The sequence below is a fragment of the Salmo salar genome, chromosome 16 (assembly GCF_965601325.2).
Source record: "Salmo salar chromosome 16, fSalSal1, whole genome shotgun sequence".
NCBI classification, from domain to species: domain Eukaryota; kingdom Metazoa; phylum Chordata; class Actinopteri; order Salmoniformes; family Salmonidae; genus Salmo; species Salmo salar.
In genome coordinates, this window is record NC_138306.1 from 14,937,451 (window position 1) to 14,950,725 (window position 13,275).

The following is a 13,275-nucleotide window of genomic DNA, read 5'->3' on the forward strand; positions in this document are numbered from 1 at the left end:
TCTCTGAATGTCCTTAAGTGGCCCAGCCAGAGCCCGACTTGAACCTGATCAAACATCTCTGGAGAGACATGAAAATAGCTGTGCAGTGACACTCTCCATCCAACCCGACAGAGATTGAGAGGATCTGCAGAGAAGAATGGGAGAAACTCCCCAAATAAGCTTGTAGCGTCATATCAAAGAAGACTCAAGGCTGTAATCGCTGCCAACGGTGCTTTAACAAAGTACTGAGTAAAGAGTCTGAATACTTATGTAAACGCAATATTTAGTTTTTTATTTAAAAAAAACTTTTCTTGACCTTATGGGGTACTGTGTGTAGATTGATGAGGGGAAAAAACGATTTAATACATTTTCGAATAAGGCTGTCAGGTAACAAAATGTGAAAAAAGTCAAAGGGACTGAATACTTTCCAAATGCACTGTAGCGATAGCTAGTAGGGTACAATGCATAATGAAACAATCCCTAGCAAGCTAGTGTTTTGAGGGTAGATTGACTGTAATATTTGGCATTCATAGACTGGTTTTACGCACAACTTTCTATCCAAGCTGGGAGAGAGCGCAGGACAGCCCATACCATGCAGGTTCAGGTTGGCTATACAGGACAGTTGTATATTCAAAAAAATCTATTGGTAGATGATTAGTTTGCTGTTGCATTGAAAATGCATTTTACAATCTGCAATGTATGAATTCCCAACTTTTAATTACTGAACAAGTAATTACATTATTGCCACCAGCGACACCGTGTATATCTTTGTGAAATGTTAGGCTTAACATGAGACATGACGACCAAATACCAATAAACATTTATCCATTAGCTAAAGCAAAGCTATAGGCTACATGCCCTGGCACCACAGAAAGCCTTTCATCGATTCAATGTCGCAATTTCAGCACCATGGACAGCGATCGGTAGTCTATTCTTTGTGAGTGGCTATTTAGTTGATGCATTCAAATATTTTAGGGCGGGGGAGAGCGGGAAGGGGGGGGCCCCGAACTCCGACCATGCGGGAGTCCAGCAAAACTGCGTTATGCAAGTGCCTCCACAGCAGTTGATATTTTGACTAAAATGCTCGCTTCACTTAAATTAGCTCATCTAAGATGGCCATCTATTCAGCTCTTTAAAGGGGCCTAACCCCCATCTCCCCAGACCGTCTTTCATCCTGCTTTCTGACCCTCCCATATGTGCCGCTAATCTCTCCCTTGTGTCTCTGAAATGTCAGTGCGGAGGAGCGAGCATGTACTTGCTCGCTATGGATATCCCATGGAATGCACACTTTCAGTTCAGCCTGTGTTACATGTTTTGATAGGCAATGATTATGAAGTATTTTATTTTCCTACTGGGTGTGGGAACCAAACCTGTTGGTACACTACCACCGTGACTGAGGCTGCAGTCTGGTTCATCCGACTAGGGGTGATTCTATCCTGGGATAAGTAGTGAATCACACTGCTCTCCCTAGACCTGGAGATGACATCTTCAATGAACAAATAGAGGATGTAGACCCAGCTCTAGATCCAGCTCAAGGTGTGCTGTAATGAGTGTTGGATGTAAAGAGGAAGGGATGCGTAAAAAGGAAAAACCTGTCTCCTTGGCAGACAGAAAGGAGCATCCCTAACAAACAGGACACAGGCAGAACCACCTTGTTTGAATAGGTGGGCTGTTGTTCAAATAAGATTCTTGGATGGGATACAATAGAATACAGTAAAAAAAGATCTATTTGATTCCAACCCCAATACTTTAATCTATTAGAATCGTATGTGAACAATTGAATACATATCAACATGCTTTTGTATGTGTTGCATGTTTGTTTTTGTTGGTGTTGCAGCCAGGGACAGAATTCCAGGGAGAGTGTCCAAAGGGTTAAAAACCCTATCTGCCTCTGGAATGAATGGTGGAAGTTTGGTGGTGGAAGGGGGGAGGGATGGGGAGAGGGAGGGTGCCTCGTCGGCAAGACAATTCCCCCGACGTGGGCCATTCACAGACACAGGAAATGCTTGACCTCACACCCTGAGAAACGTCCACAGCAGCCCACTTGTGTTCAAGGTGTAATTGGGCGTAATTAGGAGCTGGCAGATAGGAGGACCTGCATGCTCCACATGCCTTCGTTCCTCCTGCCTGCCTGCTTCCACACTCCCCTCGCCTCGCCTGCAGCAGAGGAATCTTTAGGACAACAAGAATTCATTCAGATACTGAATTCTTAAGCTTTAGGTTGGTAGGGCTTACGAAAATGTTGGCTAAAATGAAATCCGTAAATCGTGTTTGTCTGTCGGCCATTGATGTGATGTGGGATGGAGAAGGGGGTTTGGGGGGCGGGGGTACAAGGGGCGTGGCAAAAATGTTTCTCAACGTTCTCCTACTTAAAGCATTATTGGTGACCGAGTAGAGAGGTCTGAGCTAGTCTATGGACCAGCCTCGTTCTACTTGTCTGACTCCTAATCTGTTCCCTTCTCACCTATCAGGACAATGGAAGCCAGGCTTCCTGTGTGGAAATGAGGAGATGGGAGCAGGGACTGAGGAGGGGAGATGAGTGCAGTGCCGGTTCTAGCTTTTCTTGGCCCTAAGCTATATTTATTTTGGGGAGCCCCACCTCGCAAGTAAAACATTTTAGTGGTCCCCCTCTTGACGGCAGAGAGAAAAAAACTAAGCTATAAAGTTAATTCCCTGCAATTCTATGCAGTTTGCCATGGGGCATAGAGAAAATGTTGTCATTTTAAAGCATATTTCCTGCAATTCTACATATTTTGCCATGTTCAAATGATATCTGAGTGCGAGGGGAAAAAATCAATGGGGGCCCCCTCAAGGTCAGGGCCCCTGGGCACATGCCCTGTGTGCCTGGTCAGAAATTCGGCTATGATTACTACAAGGTGTAGATACCTGGCTAAACTAACTTACCAATTTAAACAAATTTCGCTGACATGGGCTAATTGGATGACTGTAAGTGACTGGCATTACTAACTCTTAAAGGGATACTTCAGGATTTTGGCAATGAGGCCCTTTATCTACTTCCCCAGAGTCAGATGAACTTGTGGATACCGTTTTTATGTCTCTGCGTGCAGTTTGAAGGAAGTTGCTAACTAGCGCTAGCACAATTGCTAACTAGCGTTAGCTACTACTGGCTCACAAAACCACCTCACTTCCTTCATAAAAATGTTTTTATAAATGTATTTCACCTTTATTTAACCAGGTAGGCCAATTGAGAACAAGTTCTCATTTACAACTGCGACCTGGCCAAGATAAAGCAAAGCAGTGCGACAAAAACAGCAACACAGAGTTACACATAAACAAACGTACAGTCAATAACACGATAGAAAAATATATGTACAGTGTGTGCAAATGTAGAAGAGTAGGGAGGTAAGGCAATAAATAGGCCATAGAGGCAAAATAATTACAATTTAGCATTAACACTGGCGTGATAGATGTGCAGATGATGATGTGCAAGTAGAGATACTGGGGTGCAAAAGAGCAAGAGGATAAATAACAATATGGGGATGAGGTAGTTGGGTGTGCTATTTACAGATTGGCTGTGTACAGGTACAGTGATTGGTAAGCTGCTCTGACAGCTGATGCTTAAAGTTAGAGAGGGAGATATAAGACTCCAGCTTCAGTGATTTTTGCAATTCGTTCCAGTCATTGGCAGCAGAGAACTGGAAGGAAAGGCGGCCAAAGGAAGTGTTTCATACTGGACACGGAGACATACAAATGGTATCCACAAGTCCTTCTGACGCTGGGGAAGTAGATAAAGGGCCTCATTGCCAAAATCCCGAAGTATCCCTTTAACAATAAGTAGAGACCCCGACTGAGTTCCGAAAAAAAGGTTTGGGGCCCCCTAGCAGCTCATGGCCGGCCATGGTTGAGGGGATCTTGGAAATGGGAGGGAAGAGATGAAGGAGGAGAGAGAGAATCTTGAAAAGGGGAGGCTTGAGACGGGAAAGGGGATGCCAGAGAGGGAAGAGGGAAAAGAGGGCTAGTGATCAATCAGGAGGTCTAGGGCTCTGACCTCTGACCTGCTGTGAGAGAACAGGATGCCACCATGGTGAACCTGTGAGGGCTCAGGCATTTAAGACCCTGGGACCCAGCCCAAGCCTTTCTCTATGATGAATGGGACGCTAGCATGAACACAAATTGCCCCGTAATAATGACAGACAGGCCTATAACCAAGCATATAACCTAGCCTGCTAAGAACAAATAGAAATGGATAGAATTATAGAGAGAGAGATTGAAATAGCGAGAGGTAGACATACAGCTGAGGATTACCCTACCGGAGGGAGGGAGAGAGAGGGAGAGAGGGGGAGCGAGATTGATTTACAACACAGAGAGAGCGCGATGCTGGCGTTTTCTCCCCACTCTGCTGACCCTGGAGCCGGTGTGAGGGCAAGATTCCAGAGGCCCCTCAGCAGCAGCTCCGCCCCGACAGACAGACAAGCAGCCAGGAGGGCCTGTAAGTCATCCAAGCCCTCTCCCTCTCTCTCACTTTCAAGCCCTGGGAACTGTTTACACTTAGCACTGCTGGCTCTTCATATAGGCTCAAAACAGCTGTTTGGTTCACAGGCTGATTCAGCCAGAGCGCCAGCCTCCCTTTTCATAGCCACGGCATGACACAGCTTGGTAGATCTCTCCTCTGTGTCCCCCCGTCCCCCCCCGTCCCCCCCCCCCGTCCCCCAAAACAACGTGTCCCTCTGTCTTTGAGGAAACACATGTATTATATTAGTCCTGTGGAAGGCAAGGGTCACACTCCTGTCAGTAATTGAAATTATGTATGCGCTAACGGGATTACAGTGGGCCAGTGATTGAAAGGTGACCTTGCTCCCTTGTTCCACTGCTGGAATTCCAGAGGTAATGGATCATGAAAGGAGGCCTCTTCAGTACATGTAGACAGGCGGAGGAGCAAGGCAGGAGGAGCTAGGTGGAGTCAGAGTCACCTACAGTTTCACCCTCCTCACCTCATTCTCAGTGTTATTATGGGACGCTGCCCAGAACCAGTTATCATTCCGCCTGTCCCTGTCCCTCAGCCCTCAAGACCCAGGCTTTTGATCTCCGTCCTGGCCATGAATAGAGTCATCACAGTGGGCCAATCAAACCAATTTGGCCCATTTCTGGTAAATGGTAAATGTCATTACTGTTTTTTTTTACAAGGTGAGGGAAGAAATGGTTAAGCATCCAGAGGGTGCTTGACAGGTTTCCAACTCAATTAACACAGACCCAATGACACCGGAGTCGTTTTCCAGCAGTGCCATGCAGGAGATCATATCAGTCCCCATTCACAAATCTGATTCAGTCAACTGGCATCTCTACAATTCTCCTTTAGCGCCTTATCTGTTCTCCAGGTAAAATTCATGTTTTTGTTGATGTTCATTACTGTAGCTTCTTAGTTGAGAGATTGTATTGCATTTAAAACCTTTTCGACATTGGCTGTGGTTCTGATGCCTGTTCTTGTGTGAGATACTGATACTGCACCGTGATGAACTCTGTCCCTGGAATTGTTGCATGACTGCTTGAGCTCAGCATTATCAACATGCCATAGCACACGCTCTGTTGGGCTCTTTGTGAAAACCAGCCTGGGAGCTGGGCTCAATGCCTTTTTGTCACGCTGAGACAGTTGTCTGGTGAAGCTATGGCAGATGTGAGGAGAGCCCATCCACCCCTACCTACACTGCCTCCATGTTCTATAGCAGGGGTATTCAACACCATATGAGGTCCGGGGCCTGCTGGTTTTCTGTTCTAGCTGATAATTAATTGCACACACCTGGTGTCCCATGTCTAAATCAGTTCCTGATTAAAGGGTAATGATGAACAAATGTAGTGGAACTGGCTTTGAGGTCCAGAGTTGAGTTTGAAAATTCTATTGTACCTTTATTTTTATTTATCCCCAATTTTGTCATATCCAATTGGTAGTTACAATCTTGTTCCATCGCTGCAACTCCCTTACGGACTCGGAAGAGGCGAAGTTCGAGAGCCGTGCGTCCTCCATAAACACAACCCCGCCAAGCCGCACTGCTTCTTGACACAATGCACACTTAACCCAGAAGCCAGCCGCACCAATGTGCCAGAGAAAACACCGTAGACCCGGCGACCTTGTCAGCGTGCATGCGCCCGGCCTGCCACTATAGTCGCGAGAGCGCGATGGGACAAGGACATCCCGGCCGATCAAACCCTCCTCTAACCCGGACGATGCTGGGACAATTGTGCGTCGCCTCATGGGTCTCCCGGTCGCGGCCGGCTGCGACACAGCCCGGTATCGAACCAAGATCTGTAGTAAGGCAGCTAGCACCCGCGATGCAGTGCCTTAGACCGCTGCGCCACTCGGGAGGCCCGGTTCTATTGTATCTTGATGAAGCAATGCAAAGTAAATTTTCCCAGGAAAAAATAGGGGGAGAAAAAATAAATGTTTCCCTGTGAATGTACAGGTAACTACCAAAAATAATGGAAACACTTGAGTAAATGAGGGATACAAAGTATATTGATAGCAGGTGCTTCCACACAGGTGTGGTTCCTGAGTTAATTAAGCAAATAACATCCCATCATGCTTAGGGTCATGTATAGAAATGCTGGGCAGGCCATTATTTTGGCTACGCCCCCATACAAAGGGCACGAGAGGTCACTGAATGGTTTGATGAGCATGAAAACGATGTAAACCATATGCCATGGCTGTCTCAGTCATCAGATCTCAACCCAATTGAACACTTGTGGGAGATTCTGGAGCGGCGCCTGAGACAGCGTTTTCCACCACCACCAACAAGACACCAAACGACGGAATCTTCTTGTGGATGAACGGTCTTGCATCCCTCCAATAGAGTTCCAGACACTTCTAGAATCTATGCCAAGGTGCATTGAAGCTGTTCTGACTCATGGTGGCCCGAATACCCTATTAAGACACTATATGTTGGTATTTCCTTTGTTTTGGCAGTTACTTGTAGGTATCCTTTGATAAATATCTACTGAGACTTGGCATGGGACCAAAGACAACAAATCCCTCTGGGCCACGAAAATCATTCAGGCCCAACTCGCAGGGTGATAATGGGACATTGAAGCAGCCTGTGTGTGTAAGCTTTTCATTCATAATTTGTTGAGTATGAAGAATAGGACTCACTAATTCATGAAACATCTTTAGAAGTTGCATCGAACCGGTAAAAACACATGTGCCTCATGAAGACATTGAGAAGCAGGTCATGTTGGCTGAGGTTAAGAGGTGAAACAGGTGCAACTGCAATCATAGACACAAACTTAATGTGATCAATGTTTGATGTTTTTATAGGGTGCGGCAAGAAATGTAGAGGTACATTCATTGTGGGAGGCGTTGAATTTCAAGGCATTTGTTCATTTGCAGTTTTCCTTTGGTGGAGAGAATTGTCTTATAAATAAAAAATATATTGAATAGAACCACATTCTCATACATAAGATAAAAGCGTACCATACATTGAATCATTGAAGACTTTGTGTTTCTAAAGTGGGAAAACTAAACTGAGACAGACACAGACGCAGCAGTTTTAAGTGAGGGTTAAAGATTTTCTTATCAAAATGGCGTCTTAGGAAGCTAAGAAGACAGTACGTGGCGGAGAGGAAATGCATTCAGCAGGGAGGGGTGTTTGACTCTCCACGCTGCTCCTCTATTGTTGTTGTTAGCCCCTTTCTGTTGTGACTGAGGTACCGGCAGCAGTCGTACACACCCTGAATGCTCTCTTCATCTTCACACAACAGAATTCCAGCCATAACGACCTGTCCTCTCTTGGAAATAAACCCAAACACAGTCATGGGCCTGGCGGTGGGCAGGACATTTTCTGGATGGACGCCACTCACCAATCAATTCAGTCACTTTGTGGAGGCGCTTGCCACTTTATTTGTAGATAGTAGATAAATAGCCCTTTATCATTGGATGGCGACCTGTAAGATACATCCCATTGTGGGATGTAGATCTACGCTACATTCATAAAGTATTCAGACCCCTTGACTTTTTCCACATTTTGTTACGTTACAGCCTTATTCTAAAATGGGTTCTGTTGTTTTTTCCCCCTCATCAATCTATACACAATACCCCATAATGATATCACAATACCGCATAATGACAACGCATGAACAGTTTTTTAGAAAATACCCTTTACTCAGTACTTGGTTGTAAGCACCTTTGGCAGCGATTACAGCATCGAGTTTTCTTGGGTATGACGCTACAAGCTTGGCACACCTGTATTTGGGGAGTTTCTCCCATTCTTCTCTGCAGATCCTCTCAAGCTCTGTAAGGTTGGATGGGGAGCGTTGCTACACAGCTATTTTCATGTCTCTCCAGAGATGTTCGATCGAGTTCAAGTCTGGGCTCTGTCTGGGCCACTCAAGGACATTCAGAGACTTGTTCCAAAGCCACTCCTGCATTGTCTTGGCTGTGTGCTTAAGGTTGTTGTCCTGTTGGAAGGTGAACCTTTGCCCCAGTCTGAGTTCCTGAGCACTCTGGAGCTGGTTTTCATCAAGGATCTCTCTGTACTTTACTCCGTTCATCTTTCCCTCGATCCTGACTAGTCTCCCAGTCCCTGCCACTAAAAAACATCCCAACAGCATGATGCTGCCACCACCATGCTTCACCATAGGGATGGTGTCAGGTATCCTCCAGATCTGACGCTTGGCATTCAGGCCAAAGAGTTCAGTCTTGGTTCCATCAGACCGGAGAATCTTGTTTTCTCATGGTATGAGAGTCCTTTAGGTGTCTTTTGGAAAACTCTAAGCCGGCTGTCATATGCCTTTTACTGAGGAGTGGCTTCTGATGGCCTCTCTACCATAAAGGCCTGATTGGTGGAGTTCTGCAGAGATGGTTGTCCTTCTGGAAGGTTCTCCCACGATTGCTCAGTTTGGCCGGACGGCCAGCTCTAGGAAGTCTTGGTGGTTCCAAACTTCTTCCATTTAAGAATGATGTAGGCCACTGTGTTCTTGGGGACCTTCAATGCTGCAGAAATGTTTTGGTACCCTTCTCCAGATCTGTGCCTCAACACAATCCTGTCTTGGAGCTCTACGGACAATTCCTTCGACCTCATGGCTTGGTTTTGCTCTGACATGCACTGTCAACTTATATAGACAGGTGTGTGTATTTCCAAATCATGTCCAATCAATTGAATTTACCACAGGTAGACTCCAATCAAGTTGTAGAAACATCTCGAGGATGATCAATGGAAACAGGATGCACCTGAGCTCAATTTCGAGTCTCAAAGCAAAGGGTCTGAATACCTATGTAAATAACATACTTCTGCTAAAATTTCTAAAAACCTGTTTTCGCTTTGTCATTATGTGGTATTGTGTGTTGATTGATGAGGAAGAAAAATGATTTTAATCAATTTTAGAATAAGGCTGTAAAGTAACAAAATGTGAAAAAAGTCAAGGGTTCTGAATACTCTCCGAATGCACTGTATATTTTGGGATCAAAGTCTATAATTTGGGATGTAGGTTTATATTATGGGTTGTACACTAAATAATGGAATTCTGATCTTTTGGCTGTTGCTGGATATTACTGGAGGGACCTCTTTACTTTAATTATTTAATTATCTCCCCCCCTCCTCTCAGCTGTTCCTTGCAGGGCCACGCTGACTGAGTTAGTGCCTGTGCTGTTATGGGTTCATTGGGCTGGTATGTGGCAGGAATCTTTGGATCAAGGTAATTTCACACTGTTCAACATTTTCCCAGGCTGTTAAGCTTCCCTTTACCTTTGTGCCACTCGAAGAACGAGATAAGGAGTGACACATGTTGCCATTAAACACAAACAGCATCCCTGCAGCACCCAGGACTGACGCCAGCAGCGGGGCAAAGGAACGACTTGAAAGACATGGGCTATAAATGATCTTCTGACACTCCAGTTTCCCAAAAGGATCAGATTATTGCAGCCTGTCCAAGTGTGGGACGGTGCAGTGAATTCATGGGTGGTACTGTAATAATGATGAAGGGAGTTGGATTTATCATTGCAGAGTTTTGGGCGGGAGGCCAGGCAGACGGGCCTGCCGTTTGTCTTCATCAGATACAATGAAGATAAGAAGGCGTGTTCTTATTGTTCTTATGAATAGTTTTTATGTATATTAAAGTGTGTGCGTGTGTGAACGTTTGCCTGAACGTGGGTGTGCGTCATCATTTATGTCTACATCTGTGCCTGTGTCTGTATTCAACCAGCAGCACGTGTGTTATGGTTCTTTTGTAATCTTCCCAGAATGTTCCGTGTTATTATTAGATATACCAGATGAGTCAACACCTGATGGGTATGGATGGAAAATGAGAGGGGTATAATTGTTTAAGTAATCTAGTTATTCTCTACTATACCCAGGTCCTGCTCTCATGTACCATCTGTTTCTGCTGGAGACCTCCGGGGCCCTAACCTAACCACACACACTGCATGAAGATGATGCCCTTACCCAGTGTGTGTGTGTGTGTGTGTGTGTGTGTGTGTGTGTGTGTGTGTGTGTGTGTGTGTGTGTGTGTGTGTGTGTGTGTGTGTGTGTGTGTGTGTGTGTGTGTGTGTGTGTGTGTGTGTGTGTGTGGTGTGTGTGTGTGTGTGCAGGTGTTTGCATTGGGAATCAACAATGAGTTGATGACAATGAGCCCATCAACCCTTGAAACCCCAAGACTATCTGTTTCAAAGTCAATAGGAGAGCCTCTTAAACACAGCTGCAGTCAGAAAGGTTTCTGTGAGACAGGACTGCTACCTTATTCCCACCTTCTCAACTTGTGGAGAACACATAGTTAAACTTTTCATGTTTGCAATGCTTTTTGTCCGTTTGACAAATATAATGTCAATAAGGCAGCGTTTTTCTTTGTTCCCAACAGGGAGGGGTGCATGAATCATACATTAAACATGATTCGCATGAATGCCTCACTCAGAGACAACAGTTCTCTTTCTGGGCAATTTGCAGTGTCTCTCAACTTGAATGCAAATATCTCTCCCTACTGTATGCTGTATGACCATGATTACAGTTGACGTGTTTATGAATCATTGACTTAAATTCACGTCGTTCAAAATATGTATTGGTCTTTAGAGACACAAAATGGCATTACCTCCCAGGGGATTGGCTGCCAGTCATTCCATCTGTCTCTCAATCTCTCGTTCTGTCTGTCTCAAACTGACATCTGTCTGAGAGAACATATTGAGGACACATCAAAGTATGAAGTTTGAAGGCCATACAAAGTTTTCACTCAGACAATAAAGGGTAAGTAATCCTTGTGAAGTAGCCATCAGGACAATCAGTTCATTAGGACACACAACAGAAAATGTTTTAAAAGTTTTGCAACAGACAAGGAAAATGTGTGTTTCTTATTGGATAGGTCCAGGTAGTCGCTCCCTTTTTGAGTCTGTTTTCTTCCATTTGGTGTCTAATGAACACTACCCATTGGACAGTACTGCATTACAACAAATGTTTGGGATGATGCACATTTGGTTTGTACATGCAGGTGGACGTCTTCAGGATATTTTTACTCCCTCTGGACCAACATTCCAAATTGCCAGGAATCAGGAGGGCCGCCTTGTGCAGAATTACACCGTGAGGGACACAACCTGCCCTCAGAGAGTCCTTGCATTCTGTTTCAAGGCCCCTCGGGGCAACAATGCCTTCGTTCTTATGTGTGGGTTGCAAAGGAAGGGAGGGAAAAGCTTGGGCTCTGGTATAGTATCAGTAAGCAGCTGTTGCATGAGTGACAAACTCAAGGGCTACCGATATGAACATGGGAAAATCCTAGGGAAGCAGGGGGTGAAGACAAAGCAGCAGATGAGCCTCTCCACTCAAAAATGTGCTGTTGTGTTCTTCTACAAGTGTGAGAAAGAAAGGGAAACCTATACTAAGTATCCTCTGGACGGCCAAGGGAATATTTACTGTCCTTGTCAAACTGTACCCCAGATCTTCCTCTCTTCTCTTCTCCCCAGTTTTGATGAGTCATTGAAAGGTTGTTGGTGGAGTTCAAAAGGTAGGGTCAAGCATGTGAGAGAGGAGGGGAGAAGGAGAGAGGGTAAAAGAAAGGTAAATGAATAGCAGACCGGCTCTTCTCTGTTGTCGGAGGGAGGGTTTGGCTGGCTGGTGCTGTACAGACATCCTTATTGTCTGTCCCATGCAGGTAGATCAACACCAACTATGTTCTCTCTGCGTAGACACCCATACATCCCTCAACGCGCTGTCAGCAACCCCTTTGATACATTCTGGCTGAATGTAAAAAGGTTGCTCTTGAGTTATTAATGATGCTTTAACTTGTGTTTTCTAAACTTTTCAAGAGCTGTTTCTTTGACTGATTTTCTTGCTTTGAAAACGGAAGGGAAGAAACGAGGCTGTTTTGAAGATTTGTTGTATGACAACCGAGAATAGGCCATCGGGGACACGCTGTCTGTTTTTTCTCTTTGTTCGTATCTTGATTGTGTCTGTTCCCAAGCTTTTTTGGGGCACCTGCTAATATTGTAATATCAGTCATGTGTTACAAGGTCCAGACTAAAGCAACTTTATAACCGGCTGTAACCACCCCCACATAGCATATGAGAAGGTCTGAAGCGTGTACCTCTGTCTGCAGCATCGATGTATCTCTTTAACAGGGAGGTTATTCACCTTGCCCCAAGACGTGGAGCGATGACAAATAAACGTTGTTCTTTTGCTCTTGCCCTTGTTTTTGGACATAACGAGATAAGAAATCATTTTCCGGAGGACATCTTTGCATAAAGAATGTCTGAGGGAGTCTACAGCCCTGGTCATTGGTGCCAAAGTTGCAGTGTAACGTCAGTAATAGAATGGTGAGAATAAAACAGGATTCTGAGACCGCCCCACAGGTGCTTGAGCTTCCAGGGACAACCCTCATGAACTTAGTAACTTGGTTTCTGGAAGACGTCTGGAAAGGGCTTGACAATGTAGTCTGTAGCGTTTGCTTATCAATCCATTATTGCATGTACTTATTCCCACTAAATAGTCCTATGACTGGTGTGTATATTCTGCAGGAGCTGGCTCTCTAGATATCCCTCCTGTCCTCTCTCTCCATTGTGTGGTTTGGAAGAACTTGTCATCCTTTATCCGTTGCTGTAACATATAAACGCAGGTCTCCTTTGCTGTGACGTTATGCCAGTCCATCTTTGAGAAATGCAGTCGAAAATAGAATCAAGTCAAATGAATCTGTTTGATTGAATCGAACATGGATGCATGTGTTCCTGTGTGAGGTTTAAAGTAGAATATGTGGATTTTTTTTTTGCGAAGTGCGCAGTGTTGGGTGGTCATGCGAGCTGAGTGATGGCTACCTGGCTTTCTGATTCTGTCTGTTATTGTCCAGGTAGCCTAACAACTGTACTCTTGTCTGTATTCT